The sequence below is a fragment of the Scyliorhinus torazame genome, chromosome 4, assembly GCF_047496885.1.
Source record: "Scyliorhinus torazame isolate Kashiwa2021f chromosome 4, sScyTor2.1, whole genome shotgun sequence".
NCBI classification, from domain to species: Eukaryota; Metazoa; Chordata; class Chondrichthyes; order Carcharhiniformes; family Scyliorhinidae; genus Scyliorhinus; species Scyliorhinus torazame.
In genome coordinates, this window is record NC_092710.1 from 226,096,580 (window position 1) to 226,122,284 (window position 25,705).

General features: G+C 47.3%; 1 long non-coding RNA gene across 1 annotated transcript in view; it reads right to left on the reverse strand.

Moving 5' to 3' along the window:
• Window positions 1-4,352: 4,352 nt before the first annotated feature.
• The window catches only part of LOC140411709 (uncharacterized), a 42,030-nt gene continuing 20,677 nt past the window's right edge, over window positions 4,353-25,705 (reverse strand). The window contains exons 2-3 of the long non-coding RNA XR_011940957.1: window positions 23,695-23,905; window positions 4,353-5,608 (exon numbers count right to left, since the gene is read on the reverse strand). This is a non-coding gene — a long non-coding RNA (uncharacterized lncRNA). The remainder of the gene's footprint in view (window positions 5,609-23,694; window positions 23,906-25,705) is intronic.

Here is a 25,705-nt window from a genome sequence, read left to right on the forward strand (position 1 = left end):
AGCGGATACAAACCTAGCTTATCTAACCTTTCCTTATAAAACAACTTACCCATTCCATATATTAGTCTGGTAAACATTCTCTGAACTGCCTCCAATGCAGTTTCATCTTTCCTTAAATTAAAAAAAATATTTTTTTAATTAAAGTTTTGCAAAGTTTTTCATAATAAATAATAATAATCCTAACACAGCAAAATAGAGTGAACATTAACATAGTGCAAAAAGAGAATTTACAATAGCAATTGACTAGACGTGACCCCACATGCCTCAGTCTTCCCACAACCTCCCAACGGAGCACTCGCCCCCCCTCCTCTAAGGGTCGCTGCTGCTGCCGACGTTTTAATTTCCCTGAGAAGCCATCGGACAGTATTATGCCCTCACCCAACAGCAGCAGCTCTGTACACTTGGCAAAATTATTTACACACATAAGTAGGCATCTGTTCGTGGTGTTGTCGTCCTTTGCTTCTCCCAGACCGAGTTCGCTGCCGTTGTCGTCTCGTTCCGCTTCTGCGCACTTCCGCTTCTGCGGCCCTCCCGTCTTCCCCGTTTTCTCTGTTCCTGTGGACGTTAAGTTTGTTAACGTTTCCCTGCCTCCCCCCTCCCTGGCTCTCCTCATCTTTCCTTAAATAAGGTGACCAATATTGTACACAGTACTCCAAATGTGGTCTCACTATGCCCTGTAGAACTGAAGCCTATATTTGTATTCACTTCCCCTTGCAATAAATGATAACATTCCTAAGTGCTTGCTATACTAACATTTTGTGATTAATGCACAAGGACAACCAGATCCCTCTGCACCTCAGAGCTCTGCAATCTCTCACCATTTAGACAATATGTTTCCTTTTTATCCGTCTCACTGAGCTCTCTCAATGTTGCGCTAATTTCATCCTTAAACAACAATGCCACTCCGCCTCCTTTCCCTTTATTCCTGTCCTTCCTAAATATTGGAAAACCTGGATATTCAGTTCCCAGCCTTCGCCACCCCACAACCATGTTTCGGTAATCACAATCAATTGTATCCATTTACATCTATTTGTGCTGTTAACTCATCTATTTTATTGCGAACGATCTGTACATTCAGATATAGTTAAACTTGTCTTTTTAACATTATTACACTTTAATATATACTGTGGCCCTATGCTGCTAGCTTTTTCAACATTTTATCATTGAAAGCTGACATCTTGGCTACAAGTGAGATATCGATGATTATTCCTTAAAGGTGGGTGGAATGTTGTTTCTTGTTTCTGTAGCATCGCCTTCATAGATGTGTTGCAAAACAGTTAACTGCAGCTATATATTCACACAACTGCACATAACCTTTGTTGAATCCGCAGTATTTAGAGTATTTTTTCTGATGATGGATAAGATGATCACTGGAGTCGGGAATTACAATATTGGTGCTCTCTGGATACCTTCTCTGTTTTTATTTCTGATTTGACCCTAATGACTGATTCAGAGATGCCAGACTGGCTGCCAGTGGCAATTGGGGTCAAATGCACTGTCATAATGAGCTCCTGACTGCTGCAGAGCTTGTGATGCGCAGTAGTCTGTGAGGGAAGATTTTCACTTGAACCATCTATGACAGAACATCTTACAAACTCGGGTGGGGTGATTAATTCTATTTCATCTTGTCACTGTGGCAGAATGGCAAATATCATTCACATGGGACAAACTAAAAATTCTCCAATGAAATGAAAAGAAATGAAATGAAAATCGCTTATTGTCACAAGTAGGCTTCAAATGAAGTTACTGTGAAAAGTCCCTAGTCTCCACATTCCGGCCCCTGTTCGGGGAGGCTGGTACGGGAATTGAACACATGCTGCTGGCCTGCTTTGGTCGTCTTTAAAAGCCAGCTATTTAGCCCTGAGCTAAGCCAGCCCCTGTCCAATTGCAAGAGCATAAAAACTATATTCCAAGACTTCATTTTCATAAGAAAATTATTAAAATATTAAAAGTCCTACTTTATCCCTTTTCTCACCACTAAGCCAAGTTTCCAATTTAGTTGATTTGTAAACCTTATTTGAAATTAAATCTACAGCTCATTAGCTATCTTTCATTTTCGGGGAAAACATGGAAAAGCAAAATAGGTCAGGCCTTTTATTCACAGATTTGCTGGGAGTTAGGTTTCATTTTAAATCAGATGGATCTACCAATTGAGAGCCAGTGATGTCAACATACTGCAGAGGTTCAGCCAACGCTGAGAAATATCCACCTATTTTGTTACCTTTCTCTATTCTTTCCATATGTGGAATCAGATTGATCAAAACACTCACTGCATTTTTTTTGAATACGGTTGCTGGCATTTTAGGCTGTAGGTTTTCACAATTATAACCAAAAAAATCAGGAAATCCATTTCTGATGCTTGAAAACAAGTTTGATTTACATTGCCTGACCTTTGTCATAGACTAAAGATATTACTGATTTGCAAACTGAAAACAACTTTGACAATTGTAAACGACATTGTACACATTTTATTCGCACAACGTTGGAAATTCATCACACTCTCAAGACTTTCACAGTTTACATGAGAAGTGCAAGTCACAATGAATATGGCATGCCTAAATCCTTCGAAAAATCAATCTGGTTAAATATAATATGGCTACATCGGTAAAAGCAAGATGCACCTATGGTATTCATTCTCAAAACTGAAATTCAATTAATGTATGTCATTATATTAATGATATGTTTTTAATAACAGTTGAATCAGGTTCCATAGCGTTGCATGGAGTCACATGATAAATGCACAATCTATTTTTAGCCCCTGTGCTGGTTCACTAATGCTACCTCTACATTCAAATTCCTTCCTCAAGGAATGTATTTTGAACAACTCTCCTGAATTTTGCCTGCATTCTCAGAGGTCGAAAAATATTCAAGACTGTTCTTCATGAGAACAATTAACCTTATAATTTAGAGGCACACATGAACTGTTCAAGCTTGACTCTTGCACTTTATGTCATTGTCCTTTCTCAGTGTATATTTCCATATTTTTAAAAAATGTATATGTGATATGTATACATGGGTTTCAGATCTGTATTTATTAATATCAAATGTTTAAAATAGTATCAATGCCAATAACATTTGAAATCTTTCCTCTAATAATGATATTAGTACCTACTGGTTGATAGATAAACTACATTGAACTGAAGGAATCCTGATATCTGTTAAAAAATGTAGTTTCAATCATTTGCATGAAGGTTTGCCACAAGGTTTCAAAATAAAATGAGACAAATACGAAAATACTACTCCTCGTTGGATAATAATAAACAGTTTTGTTTCAACATACTGCAAATCCTCTGTCATGCTTTAATAAAAATAAAAGATTTACAGCAATACTTCATCTTACATTAAGTGGTAAAGATCCATAAATTAAAAGTGGAAGATTGGAATGACATCCGAGGATGAAGCTGATTCTGATACAGTTTCCGTGGCAACATAGTTATGTTGGAAAGCACACGCATCAGTTCTCTTTTCTTTAACGTATATCAGGATTCCTTCAGTTCAATGTAGTTTATCTATCAACCAATAGGTACCAATGTCATTATTGGAGAAAAGATTTTAATTGTCATTTTGACATCTCACCATAGAAGCTGAATGGTCCAAATAAAATAATCCAGAAATACCCAAGGATGTTGGATGATTGGAGCAAGCAGGGCGAGGAGGAGAGAAAGGTCATTTTTATTAATAGCAGTACGGGAACAGCTTACATAGCTCTATTATGGCAAGCCCAGGATTGTAACATTTATAGCTACAGCCTTTTAAGTAAAATAAAAATCTTTTCGTAACTTTGGATTTTGTAACAATAATTATAAATGAAAAGCTGAAGAAAAAAAGACCCTCTGCTTCGAGCATCTCCTTGTCTTCAGCGACTTTAGCCTTCCTCTAAAGCTCTGCTCTCTTTCAAAGTCGCTGCATTACTGTCTTCACTTAACATCATTGCCAAGATATCCATACGTTCCCACTTAACCTTTGCATCTTGAAATGCTTTCCCACCTCTGAGGTTTCTGGCTGTAAAACGGGCTGTGTAGAGCTAGTAGTTGCAGCACTAAAGGAGCTGGTTCAGTTAGAAAATGACACGGTGTCCACCGTGACGACTTCCAGCATCATTTGTGCCGATCGCCATGTTTTGAATTGCATGGGTGCTCATCCATGCACCAGACATTAGCAAATTAGGCGAATCATGACAAAACAGTCAGTGTCTGGCTTTGATTTGGTGCATGATCTAACATTTTTTACTTTGCCAATCCAGTTAACACTCTCTCTTAAACGCACATTCATTCAGCTACAAGAGAGAATAGCACCCCCCTCCGCAACACCCCCACACCCCCAATCCTGCACGCCACCACTATTTACAGGCGTCATCCAACTTTCAGGTGAGGTGCTATTGAGTGCAATTAGTCAAAGCTCTGCTGTTGGAGGAGTTGATATTGTTCTTTCAGTCAGGTGGGAGTGGTGCTGGACTTTAGGAGGACTGGTATGAGTTTGAAAGGCCCCTGAGTACATGATCTGTTCCCAGTAATGGGGCTATATTTGCAGTTCCTCTTTTATTGCAGCATCTGAAGGAGATGGAGTAAAGGCAGAAGAGATGAGAAGCTGTTTGCAGAGTGAGTTAGAGGAGAAGGAGGGCTCTTAGCCGGAACTTGTACCTGTCCAAGATCTACAGAGAACGCTTCTCGGACCTGGATTTTAGCCAGGAGCCATGTCTGGGATGGCTGCACTTCATCAAGCCAGTGGCCAGTGAACTATGATACCTGGTTTAATAGGACCGATACCCCCAGAGTAGGGCAAGGATGTCATGGCACTGACCCTGACCCTGAATTTTTATGCCAGCCAATCATTCCAGGCTGCAGCCGATCACTACTATATCTCAGTTTGTCGTGCATTGCTGCATCAGGGTGGTTACTGAGGTCTTGTACACCAAGATACTGGACTTCATTATTTTCTGTCAAACAACTGAAAGAACCAGGAGGTGTGGACATGTGGCTTGACCAAGATAGCAGGCTTCCCTATAGTGCAGGGTGCCATTAACTACATACATGTGACCTTGCGGGTCTGCAATTGGAAAGGGCTGTTCTTCCTGAATATGCAGTTCATGTGCGACCACATCCAGAACACATTGATAGTGAATTCCCATTAACTTATGAATCTTTCATTCTGCACAGCATCTGTCATTCCAGCAATTCCTGAGTCACCATATTGAACCAGAGAATGGCTGTTTGGTAACAAAGATTACCTACCATACATGTCGCTGATGACTCCCCTCCACAACACAGGGAAGGAACACTTACAATGTTAGGCATGCTAAACTAGAAATATCGTAGAACAGAGCACATTTTTGATGCCGGGACCACTCATAGCCGGGAGCTCTCCAACAGTCTCCACAGCAAGTATCCTGATTCATGGTGGTCTGCAACCTAACCACGATGTGGGTGCACCCTTGCGATGAGGAGGAAGAGGAGAAGGGAGGAGACAGCAGCTGCATCCACATTCCAGATGGTTTGTTTGTGAGTGCATCATTAGGCATTGGTTCTTCTGAATGAAACTTTGATGTTCAACATTGTCCCACATTACCATCTCTATTACACATCATCATTGTGTCCTCTTGGCTACAATCCTGAAATAAAAGACAATACAAATCAGCCATTCCATACTAATGTTATCCAACTAATATTCCTATAATATATACAACATTGAACGAATCACCCTTGTGTATTCCCTTAGTGACTGTATTGTGGGTGTCGTTGTTGGGTGTAGTGTTACTCTAGTGGCTGCAGCAAGGCTGGTGAAAGGCTTTGACTTTCAATGGGGAAGACTGCAGATGCAGGGCACGATGGGCTGGGTTTACGACAGCGCGGTTCACTTGTGCTCTCAATTTTTGTGAACATGGCGTGGTGGCTGTGGACTGTGTCCAGCGCCGTCACAGTCGGGAGTGGGGGGGGGAGCTGTGCCGCTGGCAGAGGAGGGCTTCAGCGAGGGCTGGGTTTCTGGTGGGGGGCCGTACGATCTGGCAGGTCGGGTCCGCGCGTGGCCGGTGCCATGTTGTAGGTTGCCGCCGTGTGCATGCGCGACCACGAACCCGGCCTTTTATTTCGTGAAGGCCGTGTGTTTTGCATGGCTAGCCCCTCACCAGTCGGAGGCTCGGCGTTGGGGCCTCGCCGATTGTTTCAGTGTAGAACAAGACACATTCTCCGGACGTAGCCGCAAAATCGGAGGATCCAACCCCCTGCTGTTCAACGGCACTTTGACGATTGGCTTCGGCGAGTTTCTCTCCACCGAAGTCGCACTTGAGTAATTTCCCGCTGGCAAGCCCAGCAGGAAAGGTTCTTCACAGATTGGGGTGCCATTTTGTCTGGCTGCCCTGATTGTTTCCCCCCTCATTTGTGAAACCCCCTGCCCCCCAACTCAGGGAGACCCCCCAAGAACATAACTTCACGCCCCCATCCATCCGGGATCCCCCCGGGTCCAATCCCAAGCAGTGCTAACCTGGCCCCTGGGCACCTTGGCACTGCCAAGGTTCCTGGGTGCCAGAGGGAATGCCAGAGTACTATCCTACCCTGCCCCCGACAACCAGAGGTCTCTAATGACCTGGGAGACCCCCTCCAAGTGCCATTATGACTGGTCTGCATTTGTTGAAATCATTAGTGAACTGCTCCCTAACAAAGTCTCCCTGGTGCGTCCATTAGATTCTGACGGCCGGGAGAATACCGTGAATGCATATTTAAATGAACCTAATGGATAATTTAAATATGCAGATTTGGGTCACGCCCAGTGATGCCGAAATCCAGATCATGACGTCTCACGAGATTTTGTTAAATCTCGCAAGGCGCTTCGAGCGTCACAAATCTCGCAAGAGACCTCTTGCGAGGTTCAATGGCCTCATCCCGACACTAAGTAGTGGGCAAAGAGTTTGCTGAATCGCATCCTACATCAGTATTTAAAAAAAACTCTAGTTACCCATTAAATGGCGAAGGGGTTAAAACGCTTCTGTATGATCTGTATTACACACATCAGCTGTTTAGCTGTAGGAAATCAGCCCAAGGACACATCGTGCTGACAGTGGTCATTATCAAGAATGCTAAGAAGTCTTACAATACCAGGTTAAAGCCCAACAGGTTTGTTTCCAGTCACTAGCTTTCAGAGCACTGCTCCTTGAAGCTCCGGAAGCTAGTGATTTGAAACAAACCTGATGGACTTTAACCTGATGTAAGACTGCTTACTGTGCTCACCCCAGTCCAATGTCGGCATCTCCACATCATAATTATCAAGAATGACAATGAACAATGTGGGATCTTTTCACCATTTGTATTGGCGTCAGTTTGTCTGGACGGACGACATAATCATCCAGAATTGTTATTGCAGTGGACATTTCTACCTTGGGAAGGCCATCAAGTGAGGTGATTGAAACCCATATTCTTGATATCGGGGAGCCGGTGATAAATATTAGGAGACAGCATGTACATGTCTTTGCACTGATTGGATATAATAATCAAGTAAGCATCCACTTGTTGGAATTAGTTAATTGTCCTCATTTACTATGCATGGTGGAAACCTAATCACCTGCATTACTTTTAGTGGGCAAAGGTCAACCAGTTATTGCTGCACTCATTCGTAGCCTTTATCCAATTGTTAGGTATCTGTGTTTCCCAGAACCAGCTTTGAACCGTACCATAGTTTCTTGACTGTCTTTGGGTCCAAATCCTGGAACTTCCTTTCTGACAGCATTATGAGTGCACCTACACCAGATGGACTGCAAGTTCAAGAATGCAACTCATCACCAGTTTCTCAAGGACAATTGGGGATAGGGCCTCGTCGGTAATGCTTATATCCCATGAACAAATAAAAGCAACAATAATTTCCTCCATTCAATTAAGAACAAGATTTCCAATTTTGCCTTTACAAATACTGAAAAAGACTATACCAGCTCTCCCTCAAACTTCATTGTCTGTTTCGCTGGCACTCATTCTCCTCACATCTCCTTTAATCTTGAAGTAGTCTGTGTCAGATTATAGCAGAACCATGTCAAATTCTAGGCATGATAAACTGAAGGCAATAATTTTAAGATGTATGTGGCTGTCAATGACAATCTCCAACAATATCACCAATCTCACTTTATCAAGCATTATCCTGGCAGATAAGGGAGACCCAGACAAGAAACCATTCCCTTCTAATTTATTCTTCCGATTCGCTCTCATTGCATCCAACATTGAATTTCAGAAAATCATAGATTTCTTCATCTCAGTGATTAAGACTAGCTGCTCAGATGTCTCCTCCTTCATCTGTTACCTTACCCAGGATTTCCACAGACCCTGCATAGCTTTGAACCGACTCCTGCCTCAACAATTTTTCATGATATTTAGATCCTGCAGATTTAACACCCCCACCATCAACATACTAAGGGGCCAGCACCGGCCTCACGTGGAACACAATCGATTCCAATGAGAAACAGTGCTGGGTTTGCCGGGTTCACGATTGACACTCAGGAGGCTGACAAGCTGCAGCCACTTATACACACTTCACACCTCTCCAGATGAGGAGGATGGGGACGAGGGGGGCAACAGACACGACATGGGGGTTGGATATGGACGGGAGGCTGCACGACGCCACCGGCTTGGCCAGCGAGCACGTGAGGCATTGATCGCCGCACGTTTCACCAACTAGGAGGGTAGGGGCTCTCTGAGCAGGGGCACTGGCACAACCGTACCACCCCACCTCACCACCCAGCACCCCCACCTCCCACCCTACCTGACAACCTTACTTCCCACACTACCACATGCAGAGCACCCTCCAACTGCGGCACAAGGGGCTGGTCTCACACGATTGCTTGTAGAAGCGGGTGTGATCAATGCCATGGTGAATGATGACAACCCGCTCTGCGATGAGCTGTGAGCTCCACATCATTAGCCAATGTCTGACTCATGGCCCCAGCTACACCCTCTACCTGGATGGTCCCTGTATGCATTACGGACACTCCATCACATGGACATGTTGGGCAGCTGGCGGCGGTGTTCCGAGGACGGCGGGGGGAGGATTTACACACACCTGGGCTCACCGTCCCACCGACCTTCGAACACAGTGTCAATCAGTCCCCTACACGACCCCGCAGGCACCGGACATAGCACAGAGGCATCTTGCATTGGTGTAACAGTGAATTTAATTGGAATGGTAACATACAAGTACCCTAGCCCCTATAACTATACTGTGCCCTGCACCTAGGTGTCAAACTTCTTGGCCTTACGGGCCCTACCACTACGTTTCGGTGTTTCCCCAGACGGTACAGCAGGAGTGGAGGCGGACTGCTGAGACTCCTGCCCTGCGACCTGGCTCCCCGCTGGCGTGCGTTTCCTGGGGCAGCGCAGCTTGGATGGGCCAGGCTGCTCCGTGGGCGTGCTGGATGGCTTGGTGCCACCCTGTTCTGCCCGCTGCCCACCAGATGCACCAGGGACGGAATGGGGGGAGTCCGAGGATCCGCTGTGTTCCGGGACCTCCCTTGCAGGAGTCATCAGAACGGGTCCCAGAACCTCCTCCTCCCTCGGGGTGCCTGGTGGCCCCCGGGCCTCTCTATGGGGCGGGGGGTGCGAGCGGAGACAAGTCCCGAGGCACACCAACACCTGGCGCTGCCAGTCCTGGAGGCCCGCTGTGGTATCGACCAGGGCCTGAATGTTTGCAGCGGTGGAACTCAGGGAGTGGGCCATCCCTGTCTGGGACTGCGCCACCTCCCTCTGGGCTTGTGTGACGCCATCCAGCATCGGGGCGAGGCCGCCGATGCTCTCAGCGATGGCTTGCTGAAACTGAGCCATCATCTGAGCAATGTCGCCGATGCTCTCAGCGATGGCCTTCTGAGACTGGGCCGCAGCCTGCTGAGACTGGGCCACAGCCTGCTGAGACTCGGCCAGACTGCGGAGCGCGGCTGCAATGTCCAGTTGGCTCTGGCACATGGCTGCGTGTGAGAGGGCAGCCCTGTCCTGGGAGACGAATAACAGGTGCACATGGAGCCCCATGCCTTGTATAACCTGACCCATGGCCGAAACCGTTGTACCCATTGCCTCCACCGCGGATGCCACCCGTGCGGTGTAAGCCTGGGTGGCAGCCATGACCGGCACCATGCCCTGCTCCTGGACGCGGATGGACCAACAGCGTCTGCAGCTGCTGGAAGCTGGCCGTCATCCCGTTGTCTAGTCCCTGGGTGTCCACGTGCATCAGGTCTGTGAGTGGGTCTGGAAAGTCCAGGAAGCCAGGAATCATCTGGGCGGCAGCTGGGTGCTGGGGCTGGACTGCCCTCCGACTGTCCTGCCCCTCGGCTGCTCCTACCTCTACCTGCTGTACCGGTACGGCTGTGTGGTGTGCACAAATCAGTGTCCCAGAAGCCCCATCACTAAAATGCCCAACCGAGGTGAGAGTCTCTGCGATGGTGGAGGGTATGGGTGACAGCAGTGACGCCAAGTCTATGTCCTCACCAGACCCAAAGTCAGGGGTCTCCTGCGTCGAGCCTTGGCCCGATGTTCTTTGTGTCGCCCCCATCTGAGGGGCACCGTCCGGTCTGTCCGTCATCTGTCTCACCATCCTCTGTGTGTCACTGTCCTGAGTCATTGTCCTCTGTGTGTCACTGTCCTGGCTGTCGTGCGCGTCAGTGTCCAGCGTGTCCGTGTGCTGGCTGTCGCTGCCCTGGGTGTCCGTCCTCTGTTCATCACTGTCCTGGGTCTCAGTCCTCTGTGCGTCCGTGTCCTGGGTCCCAGTGTCGGAGGAAGACCTCCCTTGCCGTCTGCCATCCCCGCCATGCCGTGTGTCCCTGGGGGCACCTGGATCTGGCACTGGCCGTGGGCATGGAGCGCCAGACGGGCCGGGATGATCGGCGGAAGCTCCTGGAAGACACAATACAGCATATATCGTTAGACAAACAGACTGGGGTGAGGGGGTGGAGGGTGTGTGGGGTGATTGGGAGGGGGTGTAGTGGGGGGGGGGGAATGGGGTGAGGGGGTGGAGTGGGGGGGATTAGGGTGAGGGGGTGGAGTGGGGGGGGAAATGGAGTGAGGGGGTGGAGCCAGGCAGGGGAGTTTCACTTGCTGGTGCGCCTCCCATCTGGCAAGGGGCAACCTCCCGGTCCCTGGCTCCGTCAACAAGGTCCAGTGCCCTCTGCTTGTGTACTGTGAGGGGGTGCAGTACAGGTGAACCCCCTCCAGTTCTCGCATGCTCCCTGTGGTTGTGGCCTGTCTTATCCTGGGGGGGGGGGAGGCAAAGCATCAGAGTTAGGCGGTCCGCAGCATCCCGCGCAGATGTTGGCTAGATGATGGCATGGGAGCACTGGGCACCCAGCCAAGGCGGCTCTCAGGGGTGTGTGCAGCCCATGTGTGTCAGGCGGGGGGTTTGGCAACCCTCCTGGGGGAGGGGGGGGATTCCTGTCAGATGTATGGGTGGTAGTGGTTGGGTGATGCCAGGGGCACGTCTCGGTGTACTCACCCTGGCTGCCGTGCATCGTCAGGTCGTGCATCTTATTGCGGCACTGTTTGCCCATCCGTGGGGTGTGCCCCACCGTGCTTACAGCATTGCCCACCTCACCACAGTTCCGCCAGACTGTGCTGGCAGGGTGCCGGTGGCCACGTCTACAGCACAGGACCGCCTTCCTCTCCTCGACTGCATCCAGCAGCCTCTCAAGGTCATGATCCCTGACCTCGGGGCGGTACGGCGGGGGGCGGCTATCTCGCCGGTCTCGGGGCTGTGCGCCGCTCGCGCACATTTTATGTGATGCAGCGCCGAGTCATCGGGGCGTCACGCGAATGACGCTGGCCTGGCACCATGGCGCCCACGCTTCTCGCGCCGCCCGTGCTGGCCCAATCTGCAGGCCAGAATTAGTCCTCGGAGCGCCCGGTTCACGCCGTTGTAGAACGCGACGGCATTTACGACGGCGTGGACACTCTGTCGCGTGATTAGAGAATCCCACCCCCGGTGCTTCCAGGTAACTATAACAGCTGGAATTCTTTTCACTGCCGCTGGACTGGACTGCTTATTGTATGCCAGACATGGGATCTTTTTTCTGGGGCAGCTGTGGGGGCTTCCTCTATTTAGGTGGTCCCTGTGGGGGGTCTCCCTATTTAGGGGTTCCCTGTGGAGAGTCTCCCTGGTTAGGGGGTCTCTGTGTGACGTTCCTTTAGCTAGGGGGTTACTGTGCGCGGTCACTTTTGTTAGTGGGTCCCTGTGGAAGGTCCCCCTAGTTATAGGGCCCCTGTGGGGGTCTCCCTAGTTAGCAGTCAAGGAGAGTCTCCCTATTAGAGGAGTCCCTGGGGGGATCTCCCATTCTACCATTCTAAGGGGTCTCTGTGGGTGGATAGAGGGCTGAGTGGGTGGCGTGGGGGTCTGGTAGGGGAGGGGTGGGAAGGCTGTGCTTTGTCGGGGGGAAGGGTGGCCCTCGGATGGGTGAGTAAACCCAAAAGGAGTTTACCCACCACGAGGGCCACCACGTCAGGTTCACATTCGATTGTAAATTCCACTCAGGTGATTCCCAGTCCAGAGGCCCACTAAATGCATGCTCCTGCTGGCACGGGGGCACCATTCCCGATCCTGCTACCAGCGCGGGACGGGAGCATTGCAATCGGTTTGGCGCTCGGTGCAAACCTCGACTTCGTACAGACCCCCGATTCTCTGCCCGATCATGATTACTGATCCTGGCACCAAGGGGTGAAGAATTTATTCCGATAGCTCCCAATTTTCAAAAGACACAACTATTTCACACTTCACTTTCCTTATTACAGTCTCTGAATATGTCTTCCCCATTCGGCGTCCCACCCCTCTCTCATATTAATCTCTCTTTGAATCTCATGAATCTTATTTCTACCTTGTTACTGTGACCACAATGTGCTCTCCTCGGTCATTCAGCATAATTAAACACTCCATTTGTCTTCACTATCCCCTCTTCTGTCCATCTACATACTAAGGCAATGGTATGTATGCTCAGATTGCCTTAACGCTACTGACTGAGGGGAAAAAAAATCTACCAGTGTTTCCATTCTTCACACCATTTCTGGTCACTATTTGGCAAACTCTGTTGGAAGTGTATGGGTATGAGCCAGGAGAGGATAGATTAAACTTCATTATGATGTTCACACAGTCAAACATTCTGTCAAACATTCACTATCAAAATTGACACATGGCACGGTAACACAGTTGTTAGCCCTGCTGCCTCACAGCTCCAGGGACCCGGGTTCAATTCCGGCCTTGGGTGACTGTTTGTGTGGAGTTTGTACATCCTCCCCGTGTGTGCGTGGGTTTCCTCCGGGTGCTCTGATTTCCTCCCACAGTCCAAAGATGTGCAGGTTAAGTGGATTGGCCATGTAAATTGTCTCTTAGCATCCAAAATGTTAGGTGGGGTTACTGGGTTACGGGGATAGGGTGGAGGCATGGACTTAAGTAGGGTGCTTTTTCCAATGACCGGTGTGAACTCGATGGGCTGAATGGCCTCCTTCGGCACTATAAATTCTATGATAATGGCTTCTCAGGCAAGGGTATTGGAATGCAACTGCCCTCCCTAGCAAGATGTTAATCACTTCAGAAAGGACAGGGAATAGACAAACCATGCATTTATTTTATTAAATTCTGTTTTCAATAAGACAGAATTAAGCTTGAACTTAAATAAAGACAGAAAATACTGAAACCATTCAGCAGGTCAGCCAGCATCTTTGGAGAGAAAAACAGATGTTTCAGATCAAGGATCTTTCCCTTTGCACAAAGGGAAGTTTTCTTGAAATGGGCATACATATATAATATGTACGTTTTGTAAAAATGGAGCAAAATAATTAGGCAGCTATCAAAGGTGTAAGTTCCAAAAAATCTTTAGGATTCAAGGGGATAATCCACATAATTTTATTTCAGTGACAGGTTTGTCCACAACACGGTGCTTCTCCATTGTTCCTATTTTAATGAGTGATCTATACAAAGAAAACCATCATAGACATAACAGATTTGAAATTGCAACACTTATTAGTTTGGAAATATAAAACTAAATATTCTTGTTGGAGAAAGTCAGGAAAGATTAATGAGAGTGTCTGGTATTTTAACTCACAACATAATCAATTCATAGACTCAAGACACAAGGAAATACATCAGTAGGGCCAACTCCGAGGTCACATTAAGAAAGCGCATTTACTACACATAAAAAAAATGCTAAACTACATAAATTGAACTATTGGAAAACAGGGTTTGCTATTAGTTTGTGAATATATCATATAGTACTGTTGAGTAACTAGAAGTATATAATTGTTTGTGTACATTATCCCAAATGTCTAAATCTCACCCAACTCATGTGTCGGATCATAAGTAAACACCCACAAATATCTGGAGGCTGAAAATGGACAGGAAATGAACTCAATTGAACTTGGCAGATGTTTTACTGCTGGAACTGGTGATGGGCCCCTGGGACCCAGTAGGCTTCCTTCCTGAAAAATAATAAAAGAAGATGCCAATAGCTACCGTAATTAATTGACGGAAACTGAGACTGTAAGAATAGACCCATAAAACTGTATACGTGTGTATGTATCATGCATAAGCTCTATTAAATGTGAGGGCTTAGGGTAGGTTGAATTAACCCTCAATATTTGTGTTCAGAACAATCGCTTTCCAAGACGATAAAAAATACAGTCGTAGGTTTTTGAACACATTTTATGAAAGGGGTGTGCCTCAGATGATTTGATACATTGTTCTGTAAATTGTGAAGATATTTCAATCCTGGACTGCAGCATCCTGGTGCAAGGCTGTTCTATAAATGGGTAATTAAATATTGTGGGCTTTTGCAAAAAAAATGGATGCACAAGAAAAATGGTCGCAAAAATGCTGAAGCAAGACAAGAAATCCAAAATGACTGAATTAATTAATAATTTCTGTGCTTTACTACATAGCCATTTCAGAATTAACCCCCATTCATAGGCTGTGAGAGTCTTTAGAGCTGCTATTGCTTCACCTCAGATTTCGGCATGAAGGCCCATTCTGTCGAGCACAATGTTACTAAAATTGAAGGGATTGAAAACCCTGGGCGGGACTCTTCGTCTCTGTTGACGCCGACGCAGAATTCGTGGACTTTCACAGCAGCAAATCTAGCACCGAATCTGAATCGATTCAGCAACTGTGGAGGGGCTAGCACCGGCGCCACATGGAACATAATCAATTGCAATGAAAACAGTGCAAGATTCACCGTGTCCGTGATTGACACTCGGGAGGCTGACAAGCTGCAGCCACATATACACATTACACTCCTCAGATACACTCATTCCAGCCAACAAGGTGGCACTGGTTGTGCTGGAGCGTGCCCATACAGCTGATGGGTCGACTGGGGCCAGAGGACACTTATGGGGGATTGGCCTTGGGGGGGGTACCTATATGACCCGTGGCCCTAAGTTCACATCGAGCATGGCTGCTTTATCGGCTGTAGCAATGGTGTTCTGTGCCCATCCACCCTGACCCCACATCCCACCTCCTGGCCACCCCTGCTGCTCTACCCCCCCCCACCCCCCCCCCATCCCCCCAGCCCTGGTCGAAGCCCCCAGACCAGAAGCACATCTGTCAGCACACTATGGTGATGTTGGACACTTTCCATACCCCCTCTCTTACCCTCAGCAGCCATGGCACTGGTTTCACGATTTTTAAAAGCACAAGTATGACCCAGTTTATTGTAAGACATCTTATTGTGCCCACCCCAGTCCAATGCCGGCATCTCCACATCATGACTCTGGTATGGAGGGATATGGGCCAAATGCGGGCAATTGTGACCAGCTTAGTGGTAAAAACATGGACAAGTTGGGCTGAAAGACCTGTTTCCACCTGTAAACCTCTATCACTCTATAAGTGAATCACGCCATTGGGAACTCAGCCCATCGGAGGCAGAGCATCACGGAGGCCCCGGAGAATACCGGGTCGGGGCCGCTAGTGACATGCAAACAATGTTTATTGTACCTGCGTTCTGTAACGCATTGACTCTGCTGTCGAGGCGATGGAGAATTGCGATTTGGCATGAAATCAGCGTCCATCACAATTTTGGCGTTGGAACCGATTCTTTGTCCAGTCGTGCTTCCCAATTCCAGCATCAGCCGTTGGAGACTCCTGCCCAATGGTGGAAGTGTGTTGTAAAAAAGCAAGAAAAGCACTGAATGTGACAGAAACAGGAGATTCCAAATTTTTTCCGAACATTGCCATCTTCTAACATGAACGGTGCCATGGGGAATGCGGGTGAACCCAGCACGCAGGTCAATGGAGGATAGAATTGTGGCCCATTCAGGACTCCAATTCTGGAACTTGAAGAATTCAGACTGATTATAGAGGGTGGTTTGGCATCAAATAATGATCATGCACACTGTCACTTTGCCTGCCACACACCCCAAACCCCTGCCTACTGTCCAACAAACACTGATGTTGTTTTCATGGTGGCCTGGACTTCTATCCGACATATGCAAAGCAATTTGACCCTGGGTACTTTGGGACTGGTTAGGGTCAGGAGTGGAGTTCATCACAATTCAGTTAATGGAAGAACAGAATGTTTGGGATTTTGAAAACCGGAGTGTGTATAAGAAATCAAAATTAATCTGATTCTAATCAAAACTCAATAATGTCACCATGGATGCAATAGCAACTTGACAGATAAATCTAACAGTTAGAAAATGAACATGGAACCAAACTCAATACTACAAAACTGAGCGTAACTAATGCATGATTAGCGTAGCTGTATATTGCCAGATCTGGCTCAGAATCGACAGTGCTTGTTGGGTGTTGGGCAGGGGATGCGGGTGGTGGGGGAGGAGGAGGAGCTGGATGGTGTCAGGTAAAGTGATAATCACCTGGACAGGATGGGCTACATCCCAGGGTTCTAAAGGAGATAGCTGAGGAGATTGATGGAGATCTTTCAGGAATCATTGGAGGCAGAGAGGTTGAAGAGGACTGGAAAATGGCTAATGTAACACCACTGTTTAAGAAGGGAGGGAGGCAGAAGACAGGAAATTATAGGCCAGTTAGCCTGACTTCTATCATTGGTAAGATTTTAGAGTCCATTATTAAAGACGAGTTTGCGGAGTGATGCACTATCAATTACAAGACGAGAGTAGAGAGTAATCGAGGCTTTATTACACAGAGATGTGAGGCCTCCTACAGCTGCTGCCGAAATGGCTGCAGCTCGGTGCGCACACACATTTATACTCCGCCTCCTGCCAGCAGGCAGGGATCTACCCCCGTACCTGTAGTACAGGAGCCTTACCGTATTACATCGCATACGTGCACTATATACAACAGTGGTGACTACCACACGGAGTACCTGGAAGTGCATGATAAAAAGGACTGAGTCAGCATGGCTTCATCAAGGGGCAGTCATGTCTGACAAATCTGTTAGAATTCCTTGAGGATGGAACAAGAAAGTTAGGGAAAGGAGAACCAGTGGATGTGATCTATTTAGTTTTCCAGAAGCCCATTGACAAGGTGCTATATGGGAGGCTGTTAAATAAGTTAAGAGTCCATGGTATTCAAGGTAAGATTCTGGCATGGATTGAGGATTGTCTGACTGGCAGAAGGCAGAGAGTGGAGATAAAGGGATCTTTTGCAGGATGGCAGCTGGTGACTAATGGTGTACCTCAGGGGTTCAATTACATTATTGCATAACACATTACATTACACAAGCCAATGGTGTTACTATGATACATAACACCCCTTCCTCTTTACCCCTTTATTGACCTTGGCATTTTTACCTAATCAAACACTTTAACACAGGTCCAACACATTATGCCATAACTAACACAGTTATGCTATGGATACATATGTACATTAGTAAGACAGTCTCTTGGTTGGACACCTGTCTCATTTTGGAAGAACACAACGTTTAGGAACTTGGCTTTTGTGGGTACCAGGAGTGTCTTCCTGTACACTGGTCAGTGTTACTTCTGGAGAAATCAGCTCAGAAACTGTCTCTGGTTGTGTGGATGGTTCTGTCGTAACACGGGGCGAGATTCTCCGACCCCCCGCCGGGTCGGAGAATCGCCGGGGGCTGGCATGAATCCCGCCCCCGCCGGTTGCCGAATTCTCTGGCACCGGATATTCGGCGGGGGTGGGAATCGCGCCGCGCCGGTTGGAGGGCCCACCCCCCGCGATTCTCCGGCCCGGATGGGCTGAAGTCCTGCCGCTAAAATGCCTGTCCCGCTGGCGTAGATGAAACCACCTACCTTACCGGCGGTACAAGGCGGCGCGGGCGGGCTCCGGGGTCCTGGGGGGGGGGGGTGATCTGGCCCCGGGGGGTGCCCCCACGGTGGCCTGGCCCGCGATCGGGGCCCACCGATCCGCGGGCTGGCCTGTGCCATGGGGGCACTCTTTCTCCACCATGGCGGAGGCGGAAGAGACTCCCTCCACTGCGCATGCACGGGAATGCCGTCAGCGGCCGCTAACGCTCCTGCGCATGCGCCGCCCGGAGATGTCATTTCCGCGCCAGCTGGCGGGGCACCAAAGGCCTTTTCCACCAGCTGGCGGGGCGGAAATTCATCCAGCGCCAGCCTAGCCCCTTAAGGTTGGGGCTTGGCCCCCCAAGATGCGGAGCATTTCGCACCTTTGGGGCGGCGCAATGCCTGACTGATTTGCGCCGTTTTGGGCACCAGTCGGCGGACATCGCGCCGATACCGGAGAATTTTGCCCACGTTCTGTAATTTTGGCAGGTGTAGTTCTCAAGTCAGGCATGTCACTGTCCGCACTCTCTGTGGTGGAAACATCTGATACAGATTCTGTACTCTCACTGCATGCAGACAATAATTGGTCAGCATGTCAATGCCAAATTCATTAAATGTCAGATTGTACCGTATATGAAATCGGACCTGTTTTGGCTAGTACAATTGCTGCAGTCAATTTTTCACCTGAGGCGTTATTTCTCACAAGAACATGTTTCCCATTTTCAAAGACTCTGCTTTTGGAATGTTCTTCCCTTCCAGCCACTTACTTCTGGTGTTGTTGTCTGACTATCTCTGAAGTTGATGTGGGAGTCAAAAGGTTGAACTGTGTGCGTAGTTTCCTTGTGAACATCAGTATAGCCGGTGAGCTTTGTGTTGTTGAATGCACAGTGTATGTCTATATCATTAGAAAGCTATTAACACGTTTACATAAAGAGCCTTTATCCCTCAAAACCTTCACTGCATGCTTGAGTGACTGGATGAAAAGTTCGGATAAGCTGCTGGTATCTGAATGGTAGGGGGCAGATTTGCTGTGACGGATGCCATACTTCTTCATGTAGTCCTCGAATTTGGCTGATGTGAACTAAGTATGGTTATCGTTCACAAGTTGCTCAGGTCACCCGAATCTTGCAAATATCTAGTCAAGCCTGTCTATGGTCTGTTCGATTTCATGATGGTAACCTCTGGCCACTTTGAATACGCGTCAACCATGGCCAAAAACAGGTGTCCTTCGACTGGTCCTGCATAATCAACATGGATTCTTTGCCATGGCTTGGCAGGCCATTCCCATGGATGCTAAAGTTGTAGTGGAGGTACGCTTCTCAACACAGCACAGCACTGGCATAACCTCACCTTCTCCTCCATTTGGGCATCCAACCGAGGCCTCCAGAAGTAGCTTGTTGCCAACTCTTTCACTATAACTACACCAGGATGGCCCTCGTGGAGCTGTTCCAGGATTCTACTTTGTAGACATGGCAGAATGATTGCTCTAATACCCCACAACAATACTCCATTTTGTCCTGTCAACTCAGATGTCTGGTAAGATAGGGTTTAAGATCTGGATTCTTTCTGTGTCCTTGTGTTAGAGTTTCTTTTTGAATCATGTCCAGCACCTTCCCCATCAGATCTGTTTGGGTAAATTTCCGCATCTGAGAAGACGTTTCTGGAACATTTTTCACATGAAACAGATAGAGTATGCCGTTGAAGTGTTCATCAGATTCATGCTTATGTTTTTGGCCTTGTTGATCTTGCAGCAGCAGTCTAGACAAAGCGTCCGTGTTCACATGCTGTCCCGACCTAGGATATTCAATGACATATTGTGTGCTGACAAGATTAATGCCCAACATTGTAAGTGACTAGTAGTAAGCAAGGGATCCCCTTATGTGACCCAAAAATTGTTGTGAAGGGACAATGGTCGGTCAATAGAATAAATTGTTGACAAAATCGGTGGAACTTTTGAATACCAAAAATAATGCTGAGAGCTGGGGCTTCATTCAACCAAAAGAGATGCAAGTCCCGAGCGAATGCGTTTAGCCGAGTGTTTCCTGACGTTCGCAATGCTGAGAGACACATGGCTATTCAAAGCGACTCACATTATATAAAGGGCCTCAATGGGGAATGAGTGGCTGAGGCCGTACATAGCCCCATTTTGTACACTCGGGAGCTCCGCTCTTTACCCTCTTTTCCCCTTCCCCATTTCCCCCTTCCTTTTCTATCCTACACTTCTATTCCCCTTTCCCCATTCCAAAACCCCATTTCTCTCCCCCTTTCCTCCACTTCCCCTTCCTACTCTTCCTATTCCATGGCCCTTTTCCCCCTTTCCTTTCCCCTTGCACCTCCCCCTTTTCTCCCTCTCCCATTTACCCCTTACTTTCGCCCCTTCCCCCTCTCACTCCCCTTCATCCTCCACCTCACTCCGTCCCACCCCACCACCACGAGGATTTCCAGTTACAGGGATGGCTGGAGACTGGAAATGACGTTTTCTGGGGCAACGCTGAACAGATTTGATATTGGTGCAGGGAGCAGGATCTGGGGACAGATATTTTCGAATTTGGAGGGTGGGAGAGAGTTTGGGAGACCCAGAGAGAGTTTGGGAAGCCCCAAGGTCCGGAAGATCAGCGAATCCCAAGATCTGGAGGCTGGAGGGAAGAGAGAACTGGGTCAAGAGTTTGGAGGAAGGAGGGAGAGAGGTTAGAGAGAGGATGGGGATTGGTTGGAGGGAGGAGAGCTTGGGGATAAAGGGGAGAGGTTGGAGGGCGTGGGGGATGCTGAAGACTGGGGAAGAAGTTGGACAGAGGGGATAAGCTGAGGATGAGAAATAGTTTGGGGGAGGGGGAGAGTTTGGAGGGAAGGGAAGAGGAAAGTGCGGTGACTGGAGCATGAGAGGGAGCAGTGTCTAGAGACTGGGGGGAGAGAGGGGAAGAATTTAGAGATTGGAGCAGAAGAGGCAGGAGCGTTTAGACCCTGAGACCTCAGTTGATTGGGGGAGAGATTAGAACCTGAGAGCTGGGGAGTGGGTGGGTAGAACATAGAGGCCCCGAGTCTAAAATGAATTAAAAACTGGTGGAGACCAAGTATGTACTACATAGCGGAAATCTTCTGGGCGGCTAAATAAAAAACTGAATAAATTCAGATATTATTGAAGTAATTAAAGTCCTTGTATTTTTCAATACAGGTTGCTGAGCATATCTGATAGCTTTGATTGCAGTCGATAGCTTTGAGCACACTATCAAATTTGATATCAAACTCATTTGAAATTAGAATTATTGATGTCTAATTGTAATTGAGAGCATTGAATACACTTTAAAAACAAAAATTATGTTAAACATTTTTGGATAGCAACTGTAGACTAAATTGAAGGAGATGTAAAAGAAATGCTGCTTCACCTTAAAGACTGCTTGGGGCCTTGGACGATGAGGAGGGAGGAGGTAAAGGGTCAGGTGTTACATCTTCTGCGATGTGGTGTTGGGGGTGATGGAAAAGTGGACCAGGGTGTCATAGAATGCTGATAGGTGTCATAGAATGCTGATAGGTGTCATAGAATGCTGATAGGTGTCATAGAATGCTGATAGGTGTCATAGAATGCTGATAGGGGAAGTGAGGGAAAGCTGTGTTGTTCTTTGATTTGATTTGATTTGATTTATTACTGCCACATATATTAGTATACAGTGAAAAGTGTTGTTTCTTGCATGCTTTACAGACAATGCATACTGTACATAGGGAAGGAAGGAGAGACTACAGATTGTAATGTTACAGAGATAATTAAGATGTAGATAAAAGATCAACGTAACACGAGTTTTAGAAGCATAGGACGAGAGTAAAAGATAGAATTAGAGGGTACGCTGGGCACAGCTTGTAAGAAGTGACCTCACTCCGGCGCCATCTTGGATTTTTTTTTCATGGTAGCACCATGCTGGAGTTGGCAGAAATGACGGAGGATGATCCTTTGAATGCAAAGGTTCATGAGTGAAAAGTGAGGACAACGGGGGTTGTCAATCATGGTTCTCGGAGAGAGGAGAAGGGGTGAGGGCAGAGGGCAGAGGTGCAGAAGATGAGTTGGACACGATTTAGTGCCCTGTTAATCGCAGTCAGGGGCGAAGATCAGTTCAGGCAAAAGGAAGACATATCAGAGATACTGGGGCAGCACGGTAGCCTTGTGGATAGCACAATTGCTTCACAGCTCCAGGGTCCCAGGTTCGATTCTGGCTTGGGTCACTGTCTGTGCGGAGTCTGCACATCCTCCCCGTGTGTGCGTGGGTTTCCTCCGGGTGCTCCGGTTTCCTCCCACAGTCCAAAGATGTGCGGGTTAGGTGGATTGGCCATGCTAAATTGCCCTTAGTGTCCAAAATTGCCCTTAGTGTTGGGTGGGGTTACTGGGTTATGGGGATGGGGCGGAGGTGTTGACCTTGTGTGGGGTGCTCTTTCCAAGAGCCGGTGCAGACCCGATGGGCCGAATGGCCTCCTTCTGCACTGTAAATTCTATTCTATGATACTCTTGTGGAAGGTAGCATCATCGGAACAGATAAGATGCAGGTGGAGAAACTGGGAGAATAGGATGGAGTCCTTACAGGAAGCAGGATGTGAGGAGCTGGAGTCAAGAAAACTGTGGGAGTGGCTGGGTTTGTGATGAATATTAGTAGATAATCTATCACCATAAATGGAGGCAGAGAAGTCAAGAAAGGTTAGTGTTGGGGATGGTGTGAAGATGAAGGAAGGGTAGAAATTCAAAGCAAAATCGATTAATTTTTCCAGGTCTAGATGAGACCATGAAGTGGCACTAATGCAGTTGTCAATGCAAGGGAGAAAGAATTTTGGGAGGGGGCCAGAGTAGGACTGGAACAAGGAATATTACACATACCCTACAAAAAGACAAGCATAACCGGGGGCTATGCAGATACATGTGGACACATTACATATTTACATGAAGTGAGACAAGTTAAAGGAGAAATTGTTCAATGACAGAACAAATGCATCCAGGCAGAGGAGGGTGATGATGGATGGGAATTATTCAGGTCTCTGTTCAAGGGAGAAATGGAAAGCCCTCAGACCATCCTGGTGGAGGATAGAGGTGTAGAGGGAATAAAGCAATGCAATACAGTCAGCAAGTTGCGAAAAGTGCAAGCTCATAACAGCAAGGGGGTTAGGTCATCTAGGACCTGGAGAACAGGGCACGTAATTTAAATATTGTGAAATTAACAATGCAAGGACTGAGAAAAAATATCAAATCAGGTACAGAAAGAAAAATAAAGAGAGGGAAAAAAGGATTCAGTTGATATAGAGGTGAAAAAAGAGACAGAAAGGGAAAGTTAAAAAAATTAACAATGATATTTTTCAACCCTCCAACAATTAAAACCTGAAGGAATGAGAATACCCATTTGTAATAGTCCATTTTCAGTGCCAGAGAGGTTGAGTGGCAAAAATTAATAGTATCATATCTATTGCTTGCAATACTACTGCTTGCAAGAATGCAACTTAACTCTATGTGATGAGTTTAGTTTGTGCTAACCATGCAAAAAAAGTAGCTTCACACCATATATTTAAAAGGCGAGGCAGACAGCGAGATGCTATTTTCATAAGTTAGCCATAAAGCAGTTCAACACAGTCAGCAACTTTTAGATGTTGACATATTCTGCTCCTCAGTTGAAATTGCTGCATCATGTATACATGAATAAGTCTGAGCCTCATTATTTGCCGAGTGCCATCTTGACAGCATGTATGGCCGTGTTTCTTTCGGATCCAGCCTGAAACACAGGATTGTATTATATCAGTAGCTTTAAATTTATTACCTTCCAAGTCTATACATTTCTGTACCACCCCAGGAGTGACTGCTTTTCAGGCTGGCTTTTATCGGAGACACGATTCATTAATCTATACTGCTTGCTTGAAACCTGCTGTTATTATTATCCACCCATACTGCTTGTATCCTTGACAACCCACTGGCATTGCCATGGACACAAACCATGTTGAAGGTCCATAGATTTCATTTTCTTTGAATCAACAAAAGCAGTCATCGTTACTGGTTTCATTTTCCAAAATAATCTATTTTGGGGCTTTTTAAATGAAACACATAAGAAATGAAAACACTGGTGACTTTTAATTGAAGAACTAGAAGATATATTGGACTGAGAATTTTGGTGTTTCTTCAAAAAAAATATAAGAAAATGTTGCACAGCCACATATCTTATACACAAAAACAAGAAAAATAGCAAGAAAATATGAGGAAACCTCTGATTATAATTGGAACAGACTACAGCTTCTTTCAGTGCATTTCCTGAATTCAATGTAATCATTATACTTCCTGAAGCCATTACTTCCTGCTGTGACCCTTCTATACAAAGAGAACTGAAACTGGGATAACAAATTTTGTACATCATAATCGATCCCTTGGATCCTATTGAATTATGAGGCAACTGTGAACCCAGTAATGGGCATATTGCTGTGATTCACTGTGCCATCTGAATCTCAACCTTCGCGCGTGATTTTTGGGAAAGAATTTGAAGTGTGGTAGCGAGTGGGAACTGCTGCAAGCTTCCCAATGCTCGGCCCAGAGAGGCCGGCAACACAGTTCAACATTAATTTGTCCACTAAGGGATGTCCCATGGGTTTCATGCCTTAAATGAAGGCTCGCCAGACGATTCGATGGGACCGCGCTCGACAGCTCCCCCGTTAATAAGGTCGAGCAGCACTTAAACAGCACTTGCAAAGCCAATCCCACTCAGCTCGCAGCCATGGTGTCGAGATGACTGGCCACAAGGTTTGGAGACACAGACCCTGGCAAGGCTCATAGATGTGGTTTATGCCAGGAGGGATCTCCTGTTCTCCCAAGAGTCTCAGAGGGTGAGCCACAGGGCAACCAGTGCTGCCTGGGACGAAGTGGCAGTGGATGTCAGCTCAGGAAACATGACCAGGAGGGCTGGCTTCCAGTGCTACAAGAAGGTCAACGACCTACACCAGGCTGCATGTGAGTTGACCCCTCTCCACTGAAACACCGCTCCCCAATTCCCTCCATTTCCCCCCCCCCCCCCCAACAAACATAACTTTTGCCTCCCCTCCCTTCATCCCCCTCCCTCCCTCCTGGGATCCAACTGGGTTCCAGCCAGATGCTGAGCCACAGGAACAGGTTTACCCAAGGTTGATGGAGACGTTAGGGAGTGGCCAGGACATTCAGAGGGATGTCAGTGACACTGGGGGGACGAGGGCAGGTGGGGGGTAAGGAGTGGAGTGTGCATTGGGGGGGGCATTGGGATGTTTGGGGGGAGGGAGGGAGGGTGGGACAGTGGTGCACACATGTACGAGGAACATACCCTCACCAGAACCAGTATGCTGCCTCTGGCTCTTTGTTCTGCAATGCGGACCAACCACTGATCCCATGCCCCATCCCCCAGACATGCACCCCCATGCGCCCCCACATTACATGCCCTGCCCACACACATACCCGGCTGCAGACTTGTGTCCTGGGTTGGGGCCCATCCCCTTGGAGATCGGAGGCTGACCTCTGTGTCTGTAGTGCAGATTCGCGCAGTGTTCAAGTACAGTGTCCG